Below are 23557 nucleotides of genomic sequence, written 5' to 3'. Positions count from 1 at the left end.
ATTTTATTTAAATTTAACTTGTAATTTATTTATTTTTATTTTTTTTATAATTTTTTATTTTTGAATTTTCAAACAAACATGATAGCAATACACACATATCAAGAGATTGGGATTAAGGTATACAAGAAAAATACAGGAACATCACATTCCAACAGGTATATCCATTTAAATTACGCGGAACAAACATGAAATAAGTTCACAAAACCAAGTCATCCCTTTATAAGGAAATAAGGAGGAAGAATCCTTATAACATTGGGAGTAATTAAGGAAAACATTTTTTTTCCATAAAAAGAAAAAGAGAGGCACAGCAATGAAATACTATCTTAAATCCCAAAACAGGAATTAGTTAGAGCTTTGTTTAGTCAAGGAATGCGTATCTAAAAATATTCTTAACTGAGAAGGATCAAAAATGATATATCTCACATCATTTAATCTAAGAATACATTTACAAGGATAACGTATGGTGATCTGTGCACCTATACCCCTGGCCTCCTGACACATTGCCAAGAAAATTTTCCTTCTTTGCTGGGTCGTTCTAGTCAAGTCTGGAAACATCCATAGCTTAAATCCCAAATACTTTTTTTTCTCTATTCTTAGAAAAAGTTTCAAGATCATATCTCTTTCTGATACCAATGAAAAACTTATTAACAACGTCCCACAATAGTCAATCTGTTCTGAGGGTTGTTCAAGAAATTCTGTTAAGTTTCCAATTCCTAAATTTAGAGGCTGATCGCATTGTCCATCCTTTCTCTCTGTTTTATAAAATATATTTTTGTTATAGATTGTATTAAATCTTTTGAAAGCTGCAAAGTTTCCAGAAGATATTTCTTGAATTGCTCTAATGGGGAAATTAGAGCAATATGAGGAAAGTTTAAAACTCTTAAGTTTTTAGCTCTCAGTTCATTTTCTAAGTTTTCAATTTTTCTAGAATTTATCAGTTCTCCTTGTATTAAGGTGTTTTGTGTGGTTTGCATCTGTGCTACTTGTTTTTCCAGTTCTTGTATCTTGCTTGACTGAGATGTTATTAAAGGTTCAATTTGACAAACTCGCTGTTGTGTGTCCGTCATTATCCTTGATAAATTCCCTATAGCAGATTCCAGGGAGGTGAGAGTCTTCCATACTAATTCTACCTCTATGCAGACGACGTGCAAATTCTCATTCCCATTCACAACTCTCTCTCAGATGCCCTAGAACTCTGGAACTCATGTCTCTCCAACATAAATGACTTCCTCACCAACATCCACCTCGCTCTAAACTCTTCCAAAACAGAGCTGCTCCTCATCTCTCCCCACTTTCCTCCTAAATCCCTGATCTCCAAAGACCCAGCCTTCAACACCATCACATCCCAACCTTCAGTAAGAGACCTTGGGGTAATTCTCGATCAACAACTCAATCTAAAAAAACAGATCAACGCCATCCTAAAAGAAGGCTTCTTCAAACTCAGTATTCTGAAGAAACTCAGACCCCTCCTACACTATCATGATTTCCGCACGGTCGTCCAAGCTACACTATCCTCAAAGCTTGACTATTGTAATGCCCTCCTCCTCGGCCTACCCTCATCCACCATCAAACCCTTGCAAATGTTTCCAAAATGCCATTGCCAGGGTCATCACCAATTCACGGAAGGCTGATCATATCACCCCCATTCTCAAAGAACTCCACTGGCTCCCCGTAGCATTCCGTATACTCTTTAAAATCCTTACCATAGTGCACAAATCCATCCACTCGCATAACTCCAACTGGCTTGACGATCCTTTCTCTCCCATACGCTCTGAACGACCTGTTCGATCTGTCAACAAAGGCACCCTTTCTATTCCCCCTATAAAAAAAGCCCACCTCTCCGCTACTAGGGACCGCGCTCTATCCATTGCAGGACCCAAACAATGGAATGCCCTCCCCACCTTCCTCAGGCTTGAACCTTGTTACTCCAAGTTCAGAAAGAGACTTAAGACGTGGCTCTTTCAACAAGCATACCCTGACTAACCCCCCCCCCCCCCCCCCCCTCCTACCAGCCCCCGCCTAACTGGTTCCCATTTGTATTTAGGCTCCGGTCAGTATCCTGCTTAAGCCACCTTGTATATACCTGTAAATAGTCTGTTACACTTGTTAATTGCTTTAATTTCCAACCTGCCTGCTCTATGTATATTCCTCCCAGTTTTCCCCTCCCTGTTGATTGTAATTCCAACCTTCTAGTTACATGTGAACCGGTATGATGTATGCTTACTAATGCCGGTATATAAAAGGTTTCAAATAATAAATAAATAAATACTAATTCTAAAGTCACATTTTGAGGATTTATCTCAGTTATAAAGAAGAAATAGCTCTTACCAATCCTTCTTGTCTGCTTTCCTTCCCCTTTTCTGGGCCAGCCGACAGTCCTTCTCCCCCCTGATGTATCAATGCTGCAGGGTTCCGTTCAAGATCTCCTCTCTCCGCTCATTTCCAGCCGCAGCTGGTCTATGTGCTGCGTTGAACTTTTACCCCCTGCAGCGATAGAGAGCCGGTCTGCCTCTGCAGGTTCCCTCCCGAGGGACAAAAAAATCACTCGGCAACTCCGTCGAGCTTTCGTCCCCGGATCTTGTATCGGGTCTGCACGCGGGGGGTGAAGGCGTTTTGGGAGCCCCGGGGCTCAACGATGTCATCACATCCAAAGGCATTAGGCCTAGCTCCCCGCCCAACGCCACCGCGGATCTCCCCTCCGGGGTTGAAATTGCCGTGGGGTGCGAAGAAATTCTCTAATATTCGATTGCAAAAGGGCCTGCATCGGGGTGGTCGGGATATTCCACCCGGAGCTTACCCTTTCGCTTCGTGTGAGGCATATCAAAACCAGGTATTCCACCAAGACGGGAGCTCCTCCGCACACAACCTCTCTCAAGCGAGCGCCATTTTGGATTCTCCCACCCAAATGTAACTTGTAATTTCATTCTATTTAGTGTGAGCTGATTATTGTTTTTATAATTTTTACTTTCTATTGTTTTTTTCAATAATCCTGTAATTATATTTTGTAATTTTATTATGATGTCTGTAAACTGTTGTGATAAAATACTGAATGATGGTATATAAAATCATCAAATAAATAAATCATGCTTTCTCTGAGGACAAGTAGGATGGTAGTCCTCACATTTGGGGTGACGACATCGATGGAAGCCCTATCACGGAACACCTTTTTGTCAAAGTTTCTAGAACTTTGACTGACACACTGAGCATGCCCAGCATGGCAGTAATCCTGCATCCAGCAGGGGTCCTCCTTCAGTCTCTTTTTTTTTTTTTCCGCGCAGCAGTTGCCTTGTGGTCTTTAGGAGCTCTGTGAGAATTTCTCACAATTTTTTCCTCACGGAACTTTCTCAAAAAATTTTGAAATTTTTCCCCGTCCCAGGGTCCCCCCATCGACTGACGACCTCCGCTAACGTTCTGGTAAGTTTACCACGTTTGTTGCGGTCGGTTCCCAGCGGTGTTCTTATCTGTGCCCGATGGCCACTGACTGTGCGCCGCCCCTTTTTCAACATGGCGACTGGGTTTCGGAAGTGCCCCGAGTGTCCGAGGACTATGTCCATTACGGACCCTCACGACATCTGTGTTTTATGTTTGGGGCCTTCCCACAACGTCCAACACTGTACTAGTTGTGCTCAAATGACCCCTAAAGGCCGCCGCGCCCACTTGGAGAAGATGGAGCACCTGTTTGCCTCTAAGCACTCGTCTCCATCAACTCCAGCCAAATCGCACCGAGTCGGTAGATTTCTTCATCCTCGACTCTTTCTCCATCGACGTCTCAACATTGAGAGACGATGATCAGACTTCACCAGCATCGTCCCACTCAAAGGCTCAACATCCTTGGCGCCGGAGAAGGACTGGGCCGAGCATCGCGAGAAGCACCGGCACCGACGCAAATCCTCATCTGGTGCCGGCACTGACAAGCCATCAGCATCGACCTCGGTCAAGCCGCCTTCCAAGAAGTCCCGGGGAGAGGAACCCCATCCTCCTCTGGACCCAGGACACAGAGGGTGTTCCCCCACCTACAACGGTGGCCGGGTGCCAAGACTCCACAAATTCTGTGGACCCTCCAGCAATACCTACTCAGCCTCCAACCCCGGCCGCTGTGTTTTACCCACACCAGCCTTCCGGGAGGAATTGGACCAGATGGTCCAAGAGGGCAGTCCTTCAAGCCCTTCGGGGGTTTTAGTCACCGCCGGCATAGACGCCCATACTGATGCCTGATCCGGTGCCTACCGGGTTGGCTCCATTCCTCAAACGTTTTGGACACCCTGATCGGTGCACTTCCCTCGGTGCCCCATTCCTTCCGGACCATCGATCCCTCTTCCGGCATCAATCCCAATTCCTCTGTCCTCGGACAATGAAGAACCGGACCGTGCCTCTTCTCCTCTCTGGGAGCCACCGATGCCACAACCAATTCCTGGGCCATCGGGTTTGTTCGTACCCCGACGTCCATCAAAAACACCGATGCCATCAGTACCCACCACCACCATCCTCTGTGCCGCCTCCACCGATATCGGTGCCTCAACATTTTCCATCGGTGCCACCTCCTCATCCAGCTGGACTTTGACTTCTGCCTCCATCTGAAGGCCCTCAGAGTGGAGGAGACCACCATATGACCTTTGGGTGATGATTCCTCTGACTCACAAGATTCTGAAGACCTTCTGTCAGAGCCTTCACCGCCGGAAGAAATAACGCTGCTCCCCTCTGGAGGACCTATCATTTGCCAGTTTTATAAGGAGATGTCTGAAACCATCCCCTTTAATTGCAAATGATGGAGGATGCCAGGCATAAAATGTTGGAGGTGCTTCAGTTTGTGGATGCCCCTAAAGAGGTAATGGAAATTCCGGTCCACGAAGTTCTACTGACCTCTTACACCGTACCTGGGAAAACCCTGGAACAGTGCCACCAGTCAACAGGAAAACTGACACTACTTACCTGGTTCAGTCCAGCTCCAGGTTTTCAAAAGAGCCAACTACCCCACCACTCCGTAGTGGTGGAATCCGCCCAAAAAAGGCTAAGAGATCCCAGCCTCATTCTGTCTGCCCCGCCTGGCAAAGAGCAGAAGTCCTTGGACGCCTTTGGGCCGCAGAGTTTTCCAGGGATCTATGCTGATGGGCCCGTATAGCAACCCTATCAGCTAATCATGACACAATACACCAGAAATCTCTGGAAACAAGTTCAAGACTTCTCCGAGACCCTACCTGAAGAATTCCAGGAAGGCTTGTCTAACATCCTGCAGAAGGAACTCGATGCTGGGAAACACGAGGTCAGAGCAGGTCTTCGACAACTGCCTCCAGTGTATCAGTGGCAGGAATAAGCGCCAGGCACGGGACTTGGTTAAAATCCTCTGACTTATGCCAGGAAGTTCCAGGACAGGTTAGCAGACCTTCCATGCACAGGGGACAATTTATTTGGGGGAAAAATTCAAGAGGTAGTGGCACAACTCAGACCACCATGAAACCTTGGCGCCAACTATCCACTGTCCCCTCTGACTTCTCGTCTACCACCAAAAGAACATTTTTGACGAGAACCTAGAAGACTAACCTATAAACCACGCAGGTATTACCCTCCTCCATCCCATGCTAGACCGACCAGACCCTCTCACAGAGGCCAGCCTCGTCAGCACAGGCCCCCAAAAAGCCCAACCAGCTCCTCAGACTGGCCCTGCATCGCAGTTTGACTTCCATCTAGAGAGCAGCAGTCACCCCCCCCCCTCCAACCACCTTTCCTGTGGGAGGGCCGCCTGTGCCACTTTGCCAACAAATGGCACGCAGTCACCACCAACCAATGGGTCCTTTCTAGAGTAGCCTCCGGTTACCATCTAAATTTCCTTACACTACCACTGGACTCTCCACCACGTCCGACGTGGAGTCTAACCGACCACATTCCACTTCTCGAGGCAGAACTCTCAATCCTCCTGCAGTCCAATGCTGTGGACCGGTTTCCCGACTGCAGCGAGGAAAAGGGTTCTACTCTCGATATTTTCTGATTCCAAAAACGTCGGGCGGCATACGTCCTATATTGGACCTCCGCACCCTAAACAAACATCTCCGTAAGGAAAAGTTCAGGATGGTTATCTTGGGACACCATGCTTCCTCTCCTGCAAAAGGGAGATTGGCTCTGCTCTCTAGATCTTCAGGAGGCTTATGGCCATATAGCCATATCCCTTCCTCATCGAAAATATCTCAGATTCATAGTAGGGTCACAGGCATTTCCAATACTGAGTGCTGCTGTTCGGCCTGGCATCAGCACCCTGAGTATTTACGAAATGCCTGGCAGTAGTGGCAGCTTACCTTAGACAGCGCAGTATCCATGTCTGTCCATATCTAGACGATTGGCTACTCAGAGGTCCATCCAAGGAGGTAGTACTTCAATCCCTCTGTTTGCCATGCAACTACTACAGTCTTTGGGTTTTCTCATAAACTATCCCAAATCTCATCTGACTTCATCACGCATCTCTCGTTCATCGGAGCAGATCTACACACCATTCAAGCCAGAGCGTTCCTCCCAAAGGACTGATCGCACACACTGTCAACCTTGGCCAAAACAGCACAGACTCGCCAAACAACTTCAGCTTGTCACCTGCTAACCTTGCTAGGACACATGGCATCTACAGTTTTTGTTACCCCCCATGGCTCGACTAGCCATGAGAGTGGCACAATGGACTTTAAAGTCCCAGTGGTCCCAATCAAACCAAGATCTGTCAAAGACCTGTCCACGTAACCAGACCGCTTCGCCACTCACTGGCTTGGTGGATACAGGAGTCCACTCTTCAGTTAGGCCTACCCTTCCAACCAACAAATCCTCAGATCACACTGACTACAGATGCCTCCAACCTAGGTTGGGGAGCCCATGTCAACCAATTACAATCCCAGGGAACATGGACCAGAGCAGAAGCAAACCACCAGATACATTTTCTGGAGCTCCGGGCGATATGGTATGCCCTATTCACATTTCAGGATTGCCTATCCAACAAGGTAATCCTAATTCAAACAGACAGCCAGATAGCGATGTGGTATCAAACAAGGGGGAACAGGCTCTTACTTGCTATGGCCAGGAGGTGGCGCAGATCTGGGCTTGGGCTCTCTCACATTCCGTGCTGCTGAGAGCAACCTACCTGGCAGGCATAGACATGTGATGGCAGACCGTCTCAGCCGGACCTTTCATCTCCACGAATGGGCCCCAGATCCCACTGTAGCGAACTGAATTTTCCACCAGTGGGGTCGCCTGCACCTACACCTCTTTTGCATCAATTCACAACCGCAAAGTAGAACCGATTCTACTCTCTACACTGCAGCCATGAGTCACCGCCGATGGATGCCTTTGCCCACTCGTGGAACACGGGTCTGTTATATGCATACTCTCCTATTCCACTCATCAGCAAGACTCTCGAGAAGTTACGACAAGACCGGGGCACAATGATCCTCATAGCCCCATACTGGCCGCTACAGGTCTGGGTTTCCCATCCTACGTGACCTCTCAGTTCAGCAACCATTTCGCCTGAGCACAGATCCAAATCTAGTAACGCAGAACAATGAGCTGTGCATCATCCGAACCTCCACTCTGTCTCTGACTGCATGGATGTTGAAAGGTTGATTCTACAATCCCTTAACCTTTCTAACGATGTGTCCCAGATCCACATAGCTTCACGGAAGCCTTCTACTAGAAAATCTTATCGTTCAAAGTGGAAAAAGATTCTCCTTGTGGTGCACAACAAAAGAAATAGATCCCTTTTCCTGCCCCACAATAAGAATCCTGGACGACCTCTGGCACCTCTTGGAGTCTGGCCTACAAAACTTCCTCCATCAGAGTACATATACGTGCCATAGCCGCTTACCATAAAGGTATAGGAGATGCCCCAATTTCGGCGCAACCCCTTGTAGGGTGCTTTATGAGAGGCCTACTCCAGCTGAAGCCTCCACTGCGTCCCCCAATTGCAGCACGGGACCTCAATGTTCTGCTAGCACAGCTCATGCGACCTCCGTTCGAGCCCCTACACTCCTGCAAGCTCTGATATCTCACTTGGAAAGTTCTCTTTCTAGTTGCTATAACATCAGCTCGCAGAGTCAGTCAGCTACAAGCACTGGTAACATACTCATGTTATACAAAATTTCTCCACGATCGTGTGGTACTACTCCGTACTCGTCCTAAATTTTTGCCAAAGGTAGTTTCCGATTTCCACTTAAATCAATCCATAATTCTTCCTACCTTTTTTCCAAAACCTCACCCACACCCAGGTGAGCGGGGTACTGCATTCCTTGGACTGTAAAATGTGCGCTCACCTTTTATTTGGACCGCACTACAGCCCATAGGAAGTCCACCCAACTTTTTATCTCTTTTGATAAGACCAAGCTGGGAATTCCGGTGGGCAAGCAGACCTTGTCCACCTGGCTGGCGGACTGCATAACCTTGTGCTACCTACAAGCAGGCCTTCCTCTACAGGGACGTGTGAGAGCACATTCTGTTTAGAGTCATGGCAACGTCAGTAGCACACCTCCGTTCTGTACCTATTGCTGATATCTGTAGAGCTGCTACTTGGAGCTCCCTCCATACTTTTGCAGCTCATTATTATTTTGACAAAGCTGGCAGGCAAGATTCCATCTTTGGCCAGTCTGTACTACGTAATTTGTTTCCAGTTTAATAACCCAACTTCCTACCTACACCCACTGTGAAATTCAGGCTGCCCTCATAACCAACAGAACCCCTGTTGTTGTGCCTGTTGCACATCGTCGGCTGCTGTTTGGTTCACTCTGTTCGGGCATCCTGTAGCTCGCTATTCACCCATATGTGAGGACTACCATCCTGCTTGTCCTGGTAGAAAGCAGAGTTGCTTACCTGTAACAGGTGTTTCTCCCAGGACAGCAGTCCTCATGAAACCCACCCGCCACCTCTGCGGAGTTGGGTTCGCTTACGTTTTATTATTTTATTTTTCGCTCGTACTTTTTGCTACAAACGAGACTGAAGGGGGGACCACTGCTGGATGCAGGGTTAATGCCATGATGGGCATTGACAAAAGTGTTCCGTAATGGGTGACATCATTGATGGAGCCCTATATATGAGGACTAATATCCTGCTGTCCTGGGAGAACACCTGTTACAGGTAAACAACTCTGCTTTGGTGATTATCCCAGAATACATAGCAGAAAATAATGCAAAATGCACCTTCAATTTTAGGTGTCTGGTGATGGCCATGCTTGTGCAAAGATTCAATTAGTATACAACATTTTAGAGGTCGTCTGCTTCAGCTATAAAATATGCTTTTATTATTTTGTTGATGTGCTAAATTCAAATCTGACAAACTTAGCTAATTGGTTACTGTTCTATGATATTAAGGTTTTACATTTTACATCTATATATATTGCGTAGATAAGTTTTAATCATACATTTTAAACTTAGATCTTTTTGTGTATTTCTGTTACATAAAACAGGACTGATGAAACTGCTCCCTCCTGACCTTAGGCTGGAACAATGTCCTCATCTCCTTCAAGAAAAGACTTAAGACTTTGTTATTTGAACAAGCTTTCTCATAAACTCTACTTTCCACCATGGTCTTAGTCCGCACTGTTTGATTACTGTTTGGCTGTTCTCTATTACCCTAGTTTGTTATCCAGGTTCTTTTCTAACTTGTTAAATGTAAGACAAGACCTTGTCATTGTTGTTTCGCAAGTTACAATGTAAACCGAAGTGATAATTAATCCTGTTAATTGAACCTCGGTATATAAAAAGTTATAAAAAAATAAATAAATAACACTTTAAAAATTAAATTAGCAAAAGGATTATAGAAATAAAATTTACTATGAAATAAAAGGCCAAAAACTATTATACATATTGTACATAGTTTAGTCCTTATTCAGCTCTTTTAGACCCCTTAGACTGATAACTCAAAAGTTATCAGTCTAAGGGGTTTATTTACTAAAGGCATACTTCCATTGTGTGTCTATGGGAAAAATGCTTAGTAAATAGGGTGCTAAATAGCAAATATGGCATATTCAGCCTCTTTTCTGGTTGTTATAGCCTAATAAGTAGTTATTCAGCTAGAATGTAGCTGGATAAAAAAGAAGTGTTCCGGGGTATTCCAGGGACCGGCTGAGATATCCAGCTAACCTAGTCGAATATCTGGTATATCTGGCTAAGTTAGCTGGATAACTTTAGATGTGCTTTAGGGAGGGTCTAAACTACTCTCAGTTTACACAAGGCCGGATAACTTAGAATCTTAACCAGCTATATTCAAACATAGTCAAATAACTTTAAGCAGGTATATTCAGCCAGACATTTATCCAGTTATTTGGCTAACTTTTAAACTAAACAGCCTCAGTATTTTTAGTGACATGTTACAGCCAAGGCTTTTGTATAGCTTGAGGAGGTTTGCCACCAACACTTGTCTGCTTTGTTTCAGAGAAAATTTGTTACCACTAGCTGGAAGGCTTTCCACACTGTCTTTTCCTTGTCATGCAATGCGTTGTATAATGCATCATCTTGAAGTTTATGAATCTGAGGCCCAACAAAAACATCTTCCTTTATCTTAGCTTCACTGAACCTTTGAAATTTACCATCAAGGTACTTGAAGACTGCTTTAGGTTTGTCCATGACCTTGGCAAAGTTCTTCATCAGACCCAGCTTAATGTGCAAGGGTGGTAACAATCTTCCTTGATTCAACAGTCATTTCTGGTTTAATTTGAGATACTTTCCCTTTTTAACTCACTTATCCTCCACAATTCCCAAGTTGAAGGTCTATTATACTGACCCAGTAGCATATGTTGAAAGCTAAAGCCACAGCCAAAAGGAGGTGGAGATGTCAAGCGGTATATGCTAGTGGTGAATAACCATAAATAGAAATGGTATAGTGCTAGAAATTCACGGATCCTTATGGTGAGTTATTCAAAGAAGTGAAGACTTAAAGCAAGCGTTTCCACCTTTTATTCAGGAATACTTAGAGTGAGGTTTCAGTCCCCCGACACGGACCCACATGGGCCATGTCAGGAGGGACAGAGGCCCGAAAAAAACTGTCAGCAAAACCCAAAGGAATAAATAAACAAGGAAGTGTAACCAAGAATCCACAATACATAACAGGAAAAAGGACACCATATAGCAGGAACCTCAGCTTACACATGCAAAGAATATTGTACACAACGAAACAATATCACCTTAAAAAGACAACAGGAAATAGCAGTTGCAACTGTAAAACAGAGATCTAAAGTAACTCCTGTCAATTAATGTGTGCTCTGGGGTGTGCATTGTTTCCATTGTTCCTAATGAGCTGTTAATGAGGTGTCAATTGTTAAATTAGTGTGAAACTAATTTATAACATAAATGAAACATAAATATGGAAATTGTGTGTATCAAAAAGGGGGGAAGGGGAAAGGGAGGGCAGGGAGAAGAGGAAACTAATAAAGGGGATGAGGGAAGAAGAGCAAGGGGGACAAAAGGGGAGGGGAAGAAGGGTGGGGAGGGCAAGAGGGGAGGGAAGGAAGAACGTGCAGAAGGAAAGGGGAGGCACGGGAGGGCAGGCGAAAGGAAGGTGGAGGGGGAGAGTGGAGCTCCGCATGTAGCATACATAAAAAAAAATATATATATATTTCTCACAGGACAAGCAGGATGGTTGTCCTCACAAATGGGTGACATCGAGGATGGAGCCCAACCACGGAAAACTTCTGTCAAAGTTTCTGGAACTTTGACTGGCCCCTACTGGGCATGCCCAGCACGGCACTAACCCTGCAGCCAGCAGGGGGCCCCCTTCAGTCTTCTTTTTTCCGCGCAGCAGAGTAGCCACGCGGTTAAGGAGCTCTTACCACATTCCTGACAGGAATTTCTTCACGAACTTCTTTGAAGTAAAATTCACCCCACAGGGGTCCCTCCTCTATCTAAATTTAGCCCGTGGTACTTCGGTAAGTTTTTTGCCGTTTTTTTGCCGATTACCGTCGAGTTCGGCCCTCGCGGCCTGCTGGCCGTCGACCGTACCACGGCTAAATTTTTGGTCAATGGCCATGGCGTCGGGGTTCCGTCGGTGCCCAGACTGTACGCACACCATGTCTATCACAGACCCTCACAGAGTCTGTGTATTATGTTTAGGGAGTGAGCATGATGTCCTGACTTGCACCAAATGTGCCCTTATGACACCAAAAGGTCGCAAAGCCAGAATGGAGAAGATGGGACTCCTGTTCCATGCTCACACTCTGCCGTCCATCGCATCGACATCTCGGAACCGGCACCGTCGAAGTCACACCATTGTTGGCAACCTCCCGTTGACCGTCTGCCATCGATGTCTCCACGACCATTGACTCCCGTCCCTTCCCCCGAGGATCATGGGGATCGGAGGGAGAAGCATCGTCAACGACATCGCAAGTCTCGGACCGTCGAGGAATTGAAGTCATCGACCTCGGTACCGTCCGAGCCTCCACCGAAGAAGTCTCGATCAGAAGCGGCACCATCCACTTCTGTTTCTGAGACACCGAGGCAACCCTCACCCCATCGGGGTTTGGGAGCCGCGATTCCACCGGTGACTGTGGTCCCTCCGGCTCAGCCTCAGCCTCCCTCTTCCACGGAGCCGGGTATTGTTACCCCAGGTCTCCAGGAAGAACTGGACCGGCTGGTCCAGGAGGCCATCGACAAAGCGATGCAACGGTTCCAGATTCCTTCGGCACCGACTCGGCACCGAGAGTGGAACCTGGCACCGCTGCTCGCCCGGATGGAATCGCTCATGACCACCCTTCCACCGGTGATACCTGGGTCACCAACAACACCGGTGCGCTCCCCGATGCCAATTTCATCTGGTGGAGAAACACCATATCGAATTCCTCCTTCGGGAGTGGTTCCATCGATGCCGTGTCGTCCCTCGCCACCGATACATTCCTCTGGGGCGATACGCACATCGGCTCCATCGATGCCTTCGATGCTGGCACCGATGCCTCCGAAGGTATTTTCGATGCCCCCGGTGATTCCTTCGGGTTTCTCGGAGCCTCAAACCGGGGCCTTCAGGTATCCAACCCCCTCGTGGTCCTACAGGTCAGCAACCTGACCCTTATGACACCTGGGTGATGATACTTCCACAGATACCGATGATTTACCTTCACCACCCTCTCCTGCTGAAAGCAGAAAGCGTTCTCCCCTGAGGACCTCTCTTTCACCAATTTGTGAAGGAAATGTCGGAATTGGTCCCTTTTCAGCTTCAATTGGAGCAAGATGACAGGCACCAAATGATGGAGTTACTCCAATTTCTGGATGCCCCAAAGTCATCACTTCCATTCCAATTCATCAGGTTTTTCTGGACCTTCTAAAAAAGAATTGGGAAACTCCTGGATCTGTTGCTCCAGTAAACAAAAAAGCTGACTCTACTTACTGGTACAGTCAGCTCCTGGCTTTCAAAAACCTCAGCTAGACCACCACTCTTGTGGTAGAGTCAGCTCAAAAGAAAGCTAAAAGAATGAAGCCATACTCATCCATACCTCCTACTAAGGAAAACAAGTTCCTAGATAGTATAGGCAGAAGAGTATACCAAGGGGCCATGCTCATTTCCAGGATAGCTTCTTATCAGCTGTATATGACCCAATACAACAGGGTCATTTTCAAGCAGATACAGGAATTTTCGATACCTTACCAGAACAATTCCAACCCACACCTTCAAACCTCGTACTAAAAGGATTTGAAGCTGGAAAGCATGAGATAAGAACATCTTATGACATCTTCGATGCTTCCACTAGATTGTCTGCTGCAGCCATCTCAGCAAGATGCTGGGCTTGGCTTAAGTCTTCTGACCTTCGCCCGGAGGTTCAGGACAGGCTCTCCGACCTGCCCTGTTTAGGGGATAATTTGTTTGGTGAGCAAATTCACCAAATAGTTGCTGAATTAAAGGATCATCATGAGCCCTTAAACAGCTTTCATCGATTCCTTCTGACTTCCCTTCTAACCAACTATTTAAGAAGGAACCTAAAAAGTCATTCTTCCGTCCACGGAAGTATTATCCCCCACAAACCAAGTCTAGGTCAACGAGGCCGTATCACAAGCTCAGGCTCGCCAACCTCGAAACAAAAGCCCACAACAGCTCCGCAACCAGGCCCTGCGTCGGGGTTTTGACTTTCACTTAGAGAGCAGATGCCTAATCCCTCTACCAAACATACCAGTAGGAGGTCGATTAAGCCACTTTACAGACAAATGGCATCGCATCACTACAGATCAATGGGTGCTAGCGATAATTGCACAGGGTTACCATTTAAACTTCCTAACTCTCCTTCGGACTCTCCACCTCTGCAAGCGTGGAGACTTACCGACCACTCTGTTCTTCTAGAGCAGGAAGTTTCCCTTCTCCTCCAGTCAAACGCTATAGAACCCGTTCCTCTCTCGCAACAAGGACTAGGGTTCTATTCCAGGTACTTTCTGATCCCAAAGAAGTCAGGAGGACTTCGACCAATCCTAGACCTACGGGCCCTCAACAAGTACCTTCACAGAGAAAAGTTCAAGATGGTAACTCTGGGCTCGCTTTCCCTCTGCTGCAAAGAGAGGACTGGCTCTGCTCTCTAGACCTGAAAGACGCTTATACCCACATTGCGATAACTCAGTCTCATCGCAAATACCTCTGATTTCTAGTAGGCCAAAACCACTATCATACAGAGTGCTCCCATTTGGCCTAGCATCCGCACCACAAGTTTTCACCAAATGTCTCGTAGTGGTTGCAGCGTTCCTCAGGAAAGGAAGGCGACCATGTCTACCCCTATTGGACGATTGGTTGATCAGGGCCCCAACCCAGCAAATTCCTCGGTCTTCCCTGACCCTGACAATTCGAACTCTAATTTCTCTAGGATTCTTGTCAACTACGAGAAAATCTACTACTCCCATCTCAAACCTTATCTCATTGGAGCAGACTTGGACACCTTACAGGCAAAAGCCTTCCTTCCTCATCAACGTGTTCAAACCCTTGTGTCCCTAGCTTGCCAGTTGCAGTCTCAACGTACAGCAACAGCTCGCCAATTCCTCATTCTGCTGGGACACATGGCCTCCTCAGTTTATGTGACTCCAATGGACCGTCTGGCTATGAGAGTCATGCAATAAGACCTGTCAATAAGATCTGTCAATAAGACCTGGTCAAACTTAATTGTTTAAGTCTTTTTTTTTTTTTTTTTTTTTTCTCCTTTATCTTTTGGTCATCAATGTTACAACGTTATTGTTAAATTTTGAACTTATGTACACTGTTCCAAGTTTCATAACCTTGTTCTATGTAATGCCTTTTGGCAATTTTCATGTTCTGTTTCAATGTAAACCGATGTGATCTTTATTTCATATAGGAACACCGGTATATAAAAATCTAAAAATAAATAAATAAATGCAATGGACTCTGAAATCACAATGGATCCAAGCCACTCAGCCTCTGTTGACCATTGCGCATCACCGATGCACTCCGTCTGTCTCTTGCCTGGTGGGAAAATCAATCCAACCTCCTACAAGGCTTGCCCTTTCATCCACCAGGATCCTCAAATAATTCTCACCACCGATGCTTCCAATGTCGGCTGGGGAGCCCATGTAAACAGTTTACAAACCCAAGGATTCTGGTCTCTAGAGGAAGCCCAAACACCAGATAAATTTCCTGGAGCTTCGAGCAATCCGATACGCTCTCCGGGCTTTTCAAGATTGCCTATCAAATCACATAATCTTGATTCAGACAGACAACCAGGTGGCCATGTGGTACATCAACAAGCAGGGAGGCACAGGCTCCTTCCTTCTCTGTCAGGAAAACTGCGCAGATTTGGGCAGAAGCCCTCTCCCGTTCGATGTACCTCAGGGCCACCTACCTTGCCGGGGGTAGAAAATGTTCTTGGCAGACCGGCTGAGCCGTGTCTTCCAACCACACGAGTGGTCACTCAATCCCTTGGTAGTGACCATCTCTTTTCCAAAAATGGGGTTATCCCCACATAGACCCTCTTTGTGTCCCCTCAGAACCACAAAGTGGCCAATTACTTGCTCCCTCATTCAGACTCAGCACTCTCGGCCCAGTGATGCCATTCTTCCTCACGTGGACAACCGGTCTGCTTTATGCATTCCCTCCACTTCCTCTTCTGTCGAAGACTCTTGTGAAGCTACGTCAGGACAAGGGAACCATGATCCTGATAGCACCGCACGGGCCACGCCAAGTGTGGTTTCCCATACTCCAGGATTCTCAATCCGCAGACACATTCCCCTGGGAAAAGGACCTGCATCTGATCACTCAAAACGACAGATGCCTCCTCCATCCCAATCTCTCCAAGCCTTGTCCCTGACGGCATGGATGTTGAAAGGTTAGTCCTTCAACCACTTAACCTTTCGGATTCAGTTTCTCGTGTCCTCATCGCTTCACGAAAGCCTTCCACAGAAAATCTTACTCCTATAAATGGAAAAGGTACACATCATGATGCCTTCTCAGTCCCTTGATTCCCCTTTCCTGTCCAATTTCCCAAATTATTGGACTATCTCTGGCATTTATCAGAAATCAGGTCTAAAGACCTCTTCCATTAGAATGCATGTCAGTGCGGTAGCCCGCCTTCCATAAAGGTATCGGGGGTGTCCCTATTTCAGTACAACCCCTTGTAACACGCTTTCTTAAAAGGCTTGCTCCATTTGAAGCCACCTTTACGTCCTCCGGCCCCATCTTGGGACCTTAATCTGGTTCTTGGTCGCCTTATGAAACCACCTTCGAACCTCTTCACTCCTGTGAACCTTAAATATCTCACATGGAAAGTGATTTTCCTTTTGGCTATCACTTCAGCTCGCAGGGTTAGTGAGTTACAGGCCCTAGTTACCTATCCGCCTTACACTAACTTCTGCAGGACCGGGCGGGGTACTTCCGCACTCACCCTAAATTCTTACCTAAGGTAGTTTCGGAGTTTTCATATTAATCAATCCATCATACTACCTATTTTCTTTCCCAAGGCCCCACTCCAACTCCGGGGAACAGACGCTGCATACCCTCGACTGTAAACGAGCTCTAGCTTTCTATCTAGACCGTACAGTTGCCCACAGGAAGAGCACTCAATTATTCGTCTCTTTCCATCCTAACAAGTTAGGGCAACCTGTGGGTAAGCAGGCTCTTTTCCTCCTGGTTGGCGGACTGCATCTCTTTCTGCTATCAGCAAGCTGGCATTCCCGTTCAAGACCGTGTTAGGAACACTCTGTGGAGGGCCAATGGCGACATCAGTAGCACACCTTCGATCGGTGCCCTTCCTGACATCTACAGGGCTGCTACCGTGGAGTTCTCTCCATACATTTGCAGCCCACTACTGTTTGGACAAAGCTGGAAGACAGGATTCCATCTTCGGCCAATCTGTCTTGCATAACCTTTTTCCAACATGACGTACCAACCACCCTTCCGCCTACCCGTGGGGTGCGGATGTCCTCTACCAAAATCCACCCCAGTTGTGCCTATTGCACGCCGTTGGGTATTTTTGGTGTACGTGCGGACATCCTCAGCTCGGTACTCCACCCATTTGTGAGGACAACCATCCTGCTTGTCCTGTGAGAAAGCAAATGTTGCTTACCCTGATGTAACAGGTGTTCTCACAGGACAGCAGGATGTTAGTCCTCACGAAACCCGCCCGCCACCCCCGCGGTGTTGGGTTCGTTTTCCTTATTTTATTTTCGGCACTGCCTGTAGCTTTGAAACAAGACTGAAGGGGGACCCCTGCTGGCTGCAGGGTTAGTGCCATGCTGGGCATGCCCAGTAGGGGGCCAGTCAAAGTTCCAGAAACTTTGACAGAAGTTTTCCGTGGTTGGGCTCCATCCTCGATGTTACCCATTGTGAGGACTACATCCTGGCAGTCCTGTGAGAACACCTGTTACACATCAGGTAAGCAACATTTGCTATATCTAAAAAAATACAATCAGTAAAATCCGAGGGAAGGGGAATGGGGGTAGAAAGAAGGGGGAAGGATGAAAACCTTATAAAAACAGCTTAGTGTTTTTAGCGGGGGTAGGGGACAAGAGCCTGGGGGGAAAAAGGGGCGAGAAGGAAAGGAGACAGAGGAAGAAAAGAGAAACTAGGGGGGAGAGGACTTCGACTGTCCAAAAATAAAGCAAGTGGGAAAAGGAACCTGATATAAATTTTTTGACGTGTAAATCACTTTAATCTGAGAAAAAAAAAAAAAATACCAGGAGAGTCAATATAGCAAGAAGAGAGAAAACAATTAAAAAAAAAAAAAAAAAAAAAGAGTGAAAGCCGCAGAGCATAATAATAGCATAGTGGTACCAGTCAGAGGAAACGCCAGATTGAAAACAGGCACCTTTCGGAGGATTGTTCAGAGAATTAATGCTGAAAGAGACGATGAAGGCAACCATTTTAGCCAGGGGAACAAAGTCACATTTGAGTCAAGCTGAGATGAAAGGGGTCCAGTAGGAGCAGGACCCAAGAAAAAACAAAACATACCTTCCGAGTAGCCATGGCCAGTGGCTCAAAAAGTTCCCAATTACTTGTGAGAGGAGCGGCTTTTTGACCTATAGTTATACATAAACAACTGTGAGAAAGGAAACGAATGGAAATTGTCCTGTGGAGACGGACAATCCAAAAGGGAGGAAGTAAATGCAGGGTAAACCTGCCTTGAGCTGTACGGTGAAGGCGTCTCCATATGGCCGTGAGAGCATCGGCAAATCCGGATTTAAATAAAGGGTGGGGAGTGTAAGGTCGCATGAGATTGTGGGACTCAGGACTGAAAAACAAATTAATAGCACAACTGGATCGCTAATTGGAAAACCGGGTAATAGAGAGAACACAAAAGAGAAAGAAATTAAGAAATAGTCAAATGAATAACAAAAGGAATAAAAAGAATAGAAGAAAACAGAAAATCGATACACTGAGAATTAGAAATGTACAGGTGGAGGGGGAAAGGGGGATTGAGGAGGGTTGCAAAAGGAAAAAACTGGAGGAGGATAAGGGAAAGGAAGAAAGAATAGAGAAAAGGCAAGGGAAGTGCAGATGAGTGAAAAATGGATTTATTTATTTATCTTTTTTTTTTTTTATACCAGTGTTCGATCTGGAATATCACATCGGTTTACAGTGTAAATAAGGTTTTTGGGAGGATGGTGCTAGTTATTATACATTGAGGCTTTATAATACAGTGAACTTTTTTTTTTTTTTTTTTTCCCTCAGAGTAGGGGGAGCATTATGTCATGCAACGAATTGTAGAAGGTATTTTACAGATAAACATGCATCATGTTATACTGTAAAATACACATGTGGATAAAGGTGAACCGGTAGATATAGTATACTTGGATTTTCAGAAGGCGTTTGACAAAGTTCATCATGAGAGGCTTCTAGGAAAAGTAAAAAGTCATGGGATAGGTGGCGATGTCCTTTCGTGGATTGCAAACTGGCTAAAAGACAGGAAACAGAGAGTAGGATTAAATGGGCAATTTTCTCAGTGGAAGGGAGTGGACAGTGGAGTGCCTCAGGAATCTGTATTGGGACCCTTACGGTTCAATATATTTATAAATGATCTGGAAAGAAATACGACGAGTGAGATAATCAAATTTGCAGATGACACAAAATTGTTCAGAGTAGTTAAATCACAAGCAGATTGTGATAAATTGCAGAAGACCTTGTGAGACTGGAAAATTGGGCATCCAAATGGCAGATGAAATTTAATGTGGATAAGTGCAAGGTGATGCATATAGGGAAAAAATAACCCATGCCTATAATTACACAATGTTGGGTTCCATATTAGGTGCTACAACCCAAGAAAGAGATCTAGGTGTCATAGTGGATAACACATTGAATCGTCGGTTGCAGTGTGCTGCGGCAGTCAAAAAAGCAAACAGAATGTTGGGAATTATTAGAAAAGGAATGATGAATAAAACGGAAAATGTCATAATGCCTCTGTATCGCTCCATGGTGAGACCGCACCTTGAATACTGTGTACAATTCTGGTCGCCGCATCTCAAAAAAGATATAATTGCGATGGAGAAGGTACAGAGAAGGGCTACCAAATGATAAAGGGAATGGAACAACTCCCCTATGAGGAAAGACTAAAGAGGTTTAGGACTTTTCAGCTTGGAGAAGAGACGACTGAGGGGGGATATGATAGAGGTGTTTAAAATCATGAGAGGTCTAGAACGGGTAGATGTGAATCGGTATTTACTCTTTCGGATAGTAGAAAGACTAGGGGACACTCCATGAAGTTAGCATGGGGCACATTTAAAACTAATCGGAGAAAGTTCTTTTTTACTCAACGCACAATTAAACTCTGGAATTTGTTGCCAGAGAATGTGGTTCGTGCAGTTAGTATAGCTGTGTTTAAAAAGGATTGGATAAGTTCTTGGAGGAGAAGTCCATTACCTGCTATTAAGTTCACTTAGAGAATAGCCACTGCCATTAGCAATGGTTACATGGAATAGACTTAGTTTTTGGGTACTTGCCTGGTTCTTGTGGCCTGGATTGGCCACTGTTGGAAACAGGATGCTGGGCTTGATGGACCCTTGGTCTGACCCAGTATTGGCATTTTCTTATGTTCTTATGTTCATGGTAAATTACAGTATAGCAACATAAATTGTGGGTGAGTATCATTTCTCATTACGTGGAGATGTAACTTGTAATTGAACTTAATAGTCATTAAGTAGTGGTATATCTTGTACCTGTACATAGATTAGAACAAACTATAACTTATGTTATCTAGTAGGGGAGAGTCAAAGTTGTTTTCTCTTGGCTGGTATGGAGTGACGTAGGGAAACTGATTTTTTTTTATTGAGTCGTATTGCTACTACGGGACTGTGGTTTATAAGTGAAGTGTTGTAGGTGGGGTCAGAAAGTCTTGAGGGGCTGGATGGTGTTATGGGAGGTGTGGAGGGGGGGTGGGGGGTGGTCGGTGGGTCTGTAGTGGGGTGTGGTCTTCTAGGTTGGATGGTAGATAGTCAGTTAGCTGATGGGAAGGCTTTTTGAAAAAGTCATGTCTTGAGGTTTTTTGGGGTTTTCTTTTTTTTTTAAGGATTGAGTTGTAGGATCCGTTCTTAGTTGCATTGGCAGGTTGTTCCAGAGCGAGGGACCGGCCATGGTTAGTGCACATTCTCGTGTTGAGGTCAGGTGAGTGGATTTTGGAGAAGGTATCTGTATGAGTCCAGTGTTAGTGGAGCGAAGGTTCCTTTGTGGGTTATAAAAATGGATAGCCGTAGTCAGCCATTTAAGCTTATCGTTGTAGAGTGTTTTATGTATGAGGGTTAGGGCTTTGTATTGTATTCTGAAAGGGATGGGAAGCCAATGCAAGTTTTTGAGGATTGGTGTGATATGTTCCGATCTTTTGGTGTTTGTGAGTAATCTTGCTACTGCGTTCAGCAGGAGCTGCAGTTGGTCTGATGGAGTTTGTTGGGAGGCCAAGAAAGAGAGCGTTGCTTGTTGGGAGGCCAAGAAAGAGATAATAATGCTTGAAGGACTGTTCTGAAGTCGTGGGGTGTAGAGAAGTGGTTTGATTCTTTTAGGATTTGTAGTTTGTGGAATCCATCTTTTATTATTGTGTTGATGTATTTCTTAAGGCTTAGATCTTCGTCTAGGACGACGCCTAGGTCTTTTGGCTGTGGGAACTATTTGATGGACCATCATGGGTGGTGGGAAGTTTTGAGTGAGGGTTGTAGTGGTTTTGCTTTTTGTGTATAGAATTTCAGTTTTTTTATGGTTGAGCGAGAGTGACATTTGTGAGAGTAGTTGGGTTATCCTTTGTAGATGGCAGTCCCAGAGTTTTAGCGTGTTTTCAAGCGATGATTTTAGTCGGAGCAAGATTGGTACATAATCTGCGTAGATGAAATAGGCTAGGTCTAATTCAGTTAGGAGGGTGCAGAGAGGTAAGATGTAAATGTTGAAGAGGGTTGAGGAGAGGGAGGATCCTTGAGGGTACTCCGTGTGGAAGTGGGATGGGTTTGGATTCTGATGCGTTTAGCCTGACTTTATATGATCTGCTTGACAGTTATGATTTAAACCATTTAAGTGTGGAGTTGCATAGGCCGATTTCACTCAGTCTGTGTAGAAGGGTTTCGTGGTTGACAGTGTCGAATGCCGCTGAGATGTCTAGTAGAATCAGTAGGAAGGAATGCCCACTGTCGAGTCCTTTGAGGAATGGAGTCTGTGAGGGTGATCAGTAGAGTTTCCGTGCTGAAATGTTTTCGAAATCCGTGTTGAGCTGGGGATAGGATGTTCTGACTTTCCAGGTGTTCAGTGAGTTGTCTGACTTTTTTTTCCAGGATCTTAGCTATAAATGGTAAGTTTGAGATGGGTCTATAGTTTGATGGGTCAGATTTATCAAGTTGAGGTTTTTTGAGGGTTAGTTTGGCGCATTTTAGCACATCCGGGAAGGTACCTTGCTCGAGAGACAGGTTGACTATGTCTGCTGTAGGTTTGGAAATGATGTTGGAGATTTGTTTTAGGAGTTTTATATGGATGGGGTCAAGGGGGGTGAGCTGCAGGATTTAGTTTGTGGATGATTTGACTTCGGTGGATGCAACTGTATCGAATTGAGTCCATGAGGTTGAAGTTTTTGTGACAGCCTTGTTTGGGATTTGATTAGTTTTGATTGTTTCAATTTTGTCTTTAAAAAAGTAAGCGAGGTCTTCACAGGTTCTCGTAGGGTTGTCATGCAAGGCTGTGTTGATAGCTGGTTGTGTCAGTGCAGCAACATATGTGAAGAGTGTTTTAGGATAGAATTGGTATTCATGAATCTTTTGGTTTAATATTCTCGTTTGGCTTTTTCTGTATCTGCCTTGTGTATATATATATATAAGATGGTTCTGTATTTGTCCTTTAGTCGGGGGGGGGGAGGGGTTGGATTTTTTCTCCATTTCTTTTCAGTTTGCCTTAGAAGCCGTTTGGTGTTTCTTAGCTCGGGGGTGTATCAAGGGGCTTTGTATTTGGGAGTTGTTGTGATTTTCTTGTAATGTTTGGACACTTGTTCTTTGCTACTTCAGCGTTGATTGAGATCCAAGAGTTGACGTCATTCTTGTTGAGTGCCTTTTAGTGCATCTGGTAGTATTTCAGTGAGCTCGTCAGTTGTGCATAGTTTGGTGAATTCGAATGTACTTGCTATGGTTATTTGTCTCCTGTAATGGGTACTTGCACATGTAGATTGGTCTGAATGACATTATGGTCTGACCAGGGGATGGAAGAGATCATGGGTGGGTTGTTCTGCGATATTTGATTGTTGATAAATATTAAATCTAGGGTGTGTCCTGACTTGTGGGTGGGGATGTTGACAATTGTTTGAAGCCGATTGGCCGTCATTGTTTCTAGGAGGAGTTCATGAGGGTAGTAGTACAAGGTGTTTTGTCTATATGAAGATTGAAGTTGCCTAGGACGATTGCAGGGATGTCCATGTGAGATTGGATGTGATGGATTCGATTAGTGTGGACAGGTTGTGTTGGAGTGCTCCAGGAGGGGTGCAGAGTAGGAGGATTTGTAGGTGTTTAGATTTAAATAATAGGGATCGCTCTAGACAGTGTTACGCTTGGGCTCCGGTCAGGAGTCGTGAACACCACCCAGGCATGGTGGCTCCAGTGTGGAGAGAGACAGGAATGGCTAGAAACAGTGTCTGGTTCCAGGCTGGGTCAGGGCAGGCAGCAAGTAGCAGTGTCTCGGT

The 23557-nt window shown here is 45.5% G+C and overlaps 1 protein-coding gene across 1 annotated transcript in view; it reads left to right on the top strand.

Annotated features, from left to right (window-relative positions):
• Nucleotides 1-23557, top strand: part of ENPP2 (ectonucleotide pyrophosphatase/phosphodiesterase 2) — a 639793-nt gene that overhangs the window by 154053 nt on the left and 462183 nt on the right.

Source organism: Rhinatrema bivittatum, chromosome 2, assembly GCF_901001135.1.
Source record: "Rhinatrema bivittatum chromosome 2, aRhiBiv1.1, whole genome shotgun sequence".
NCBI lineage: Eukaryota > Metazoa > Chordata > Amphibia > Gymnophiona > Rhinatrematidae > Rhinatrema > Rhinatrema bivittatum.
This window is presented reverse-complemented; position numbering and strand designations above follow the sequence as displayed.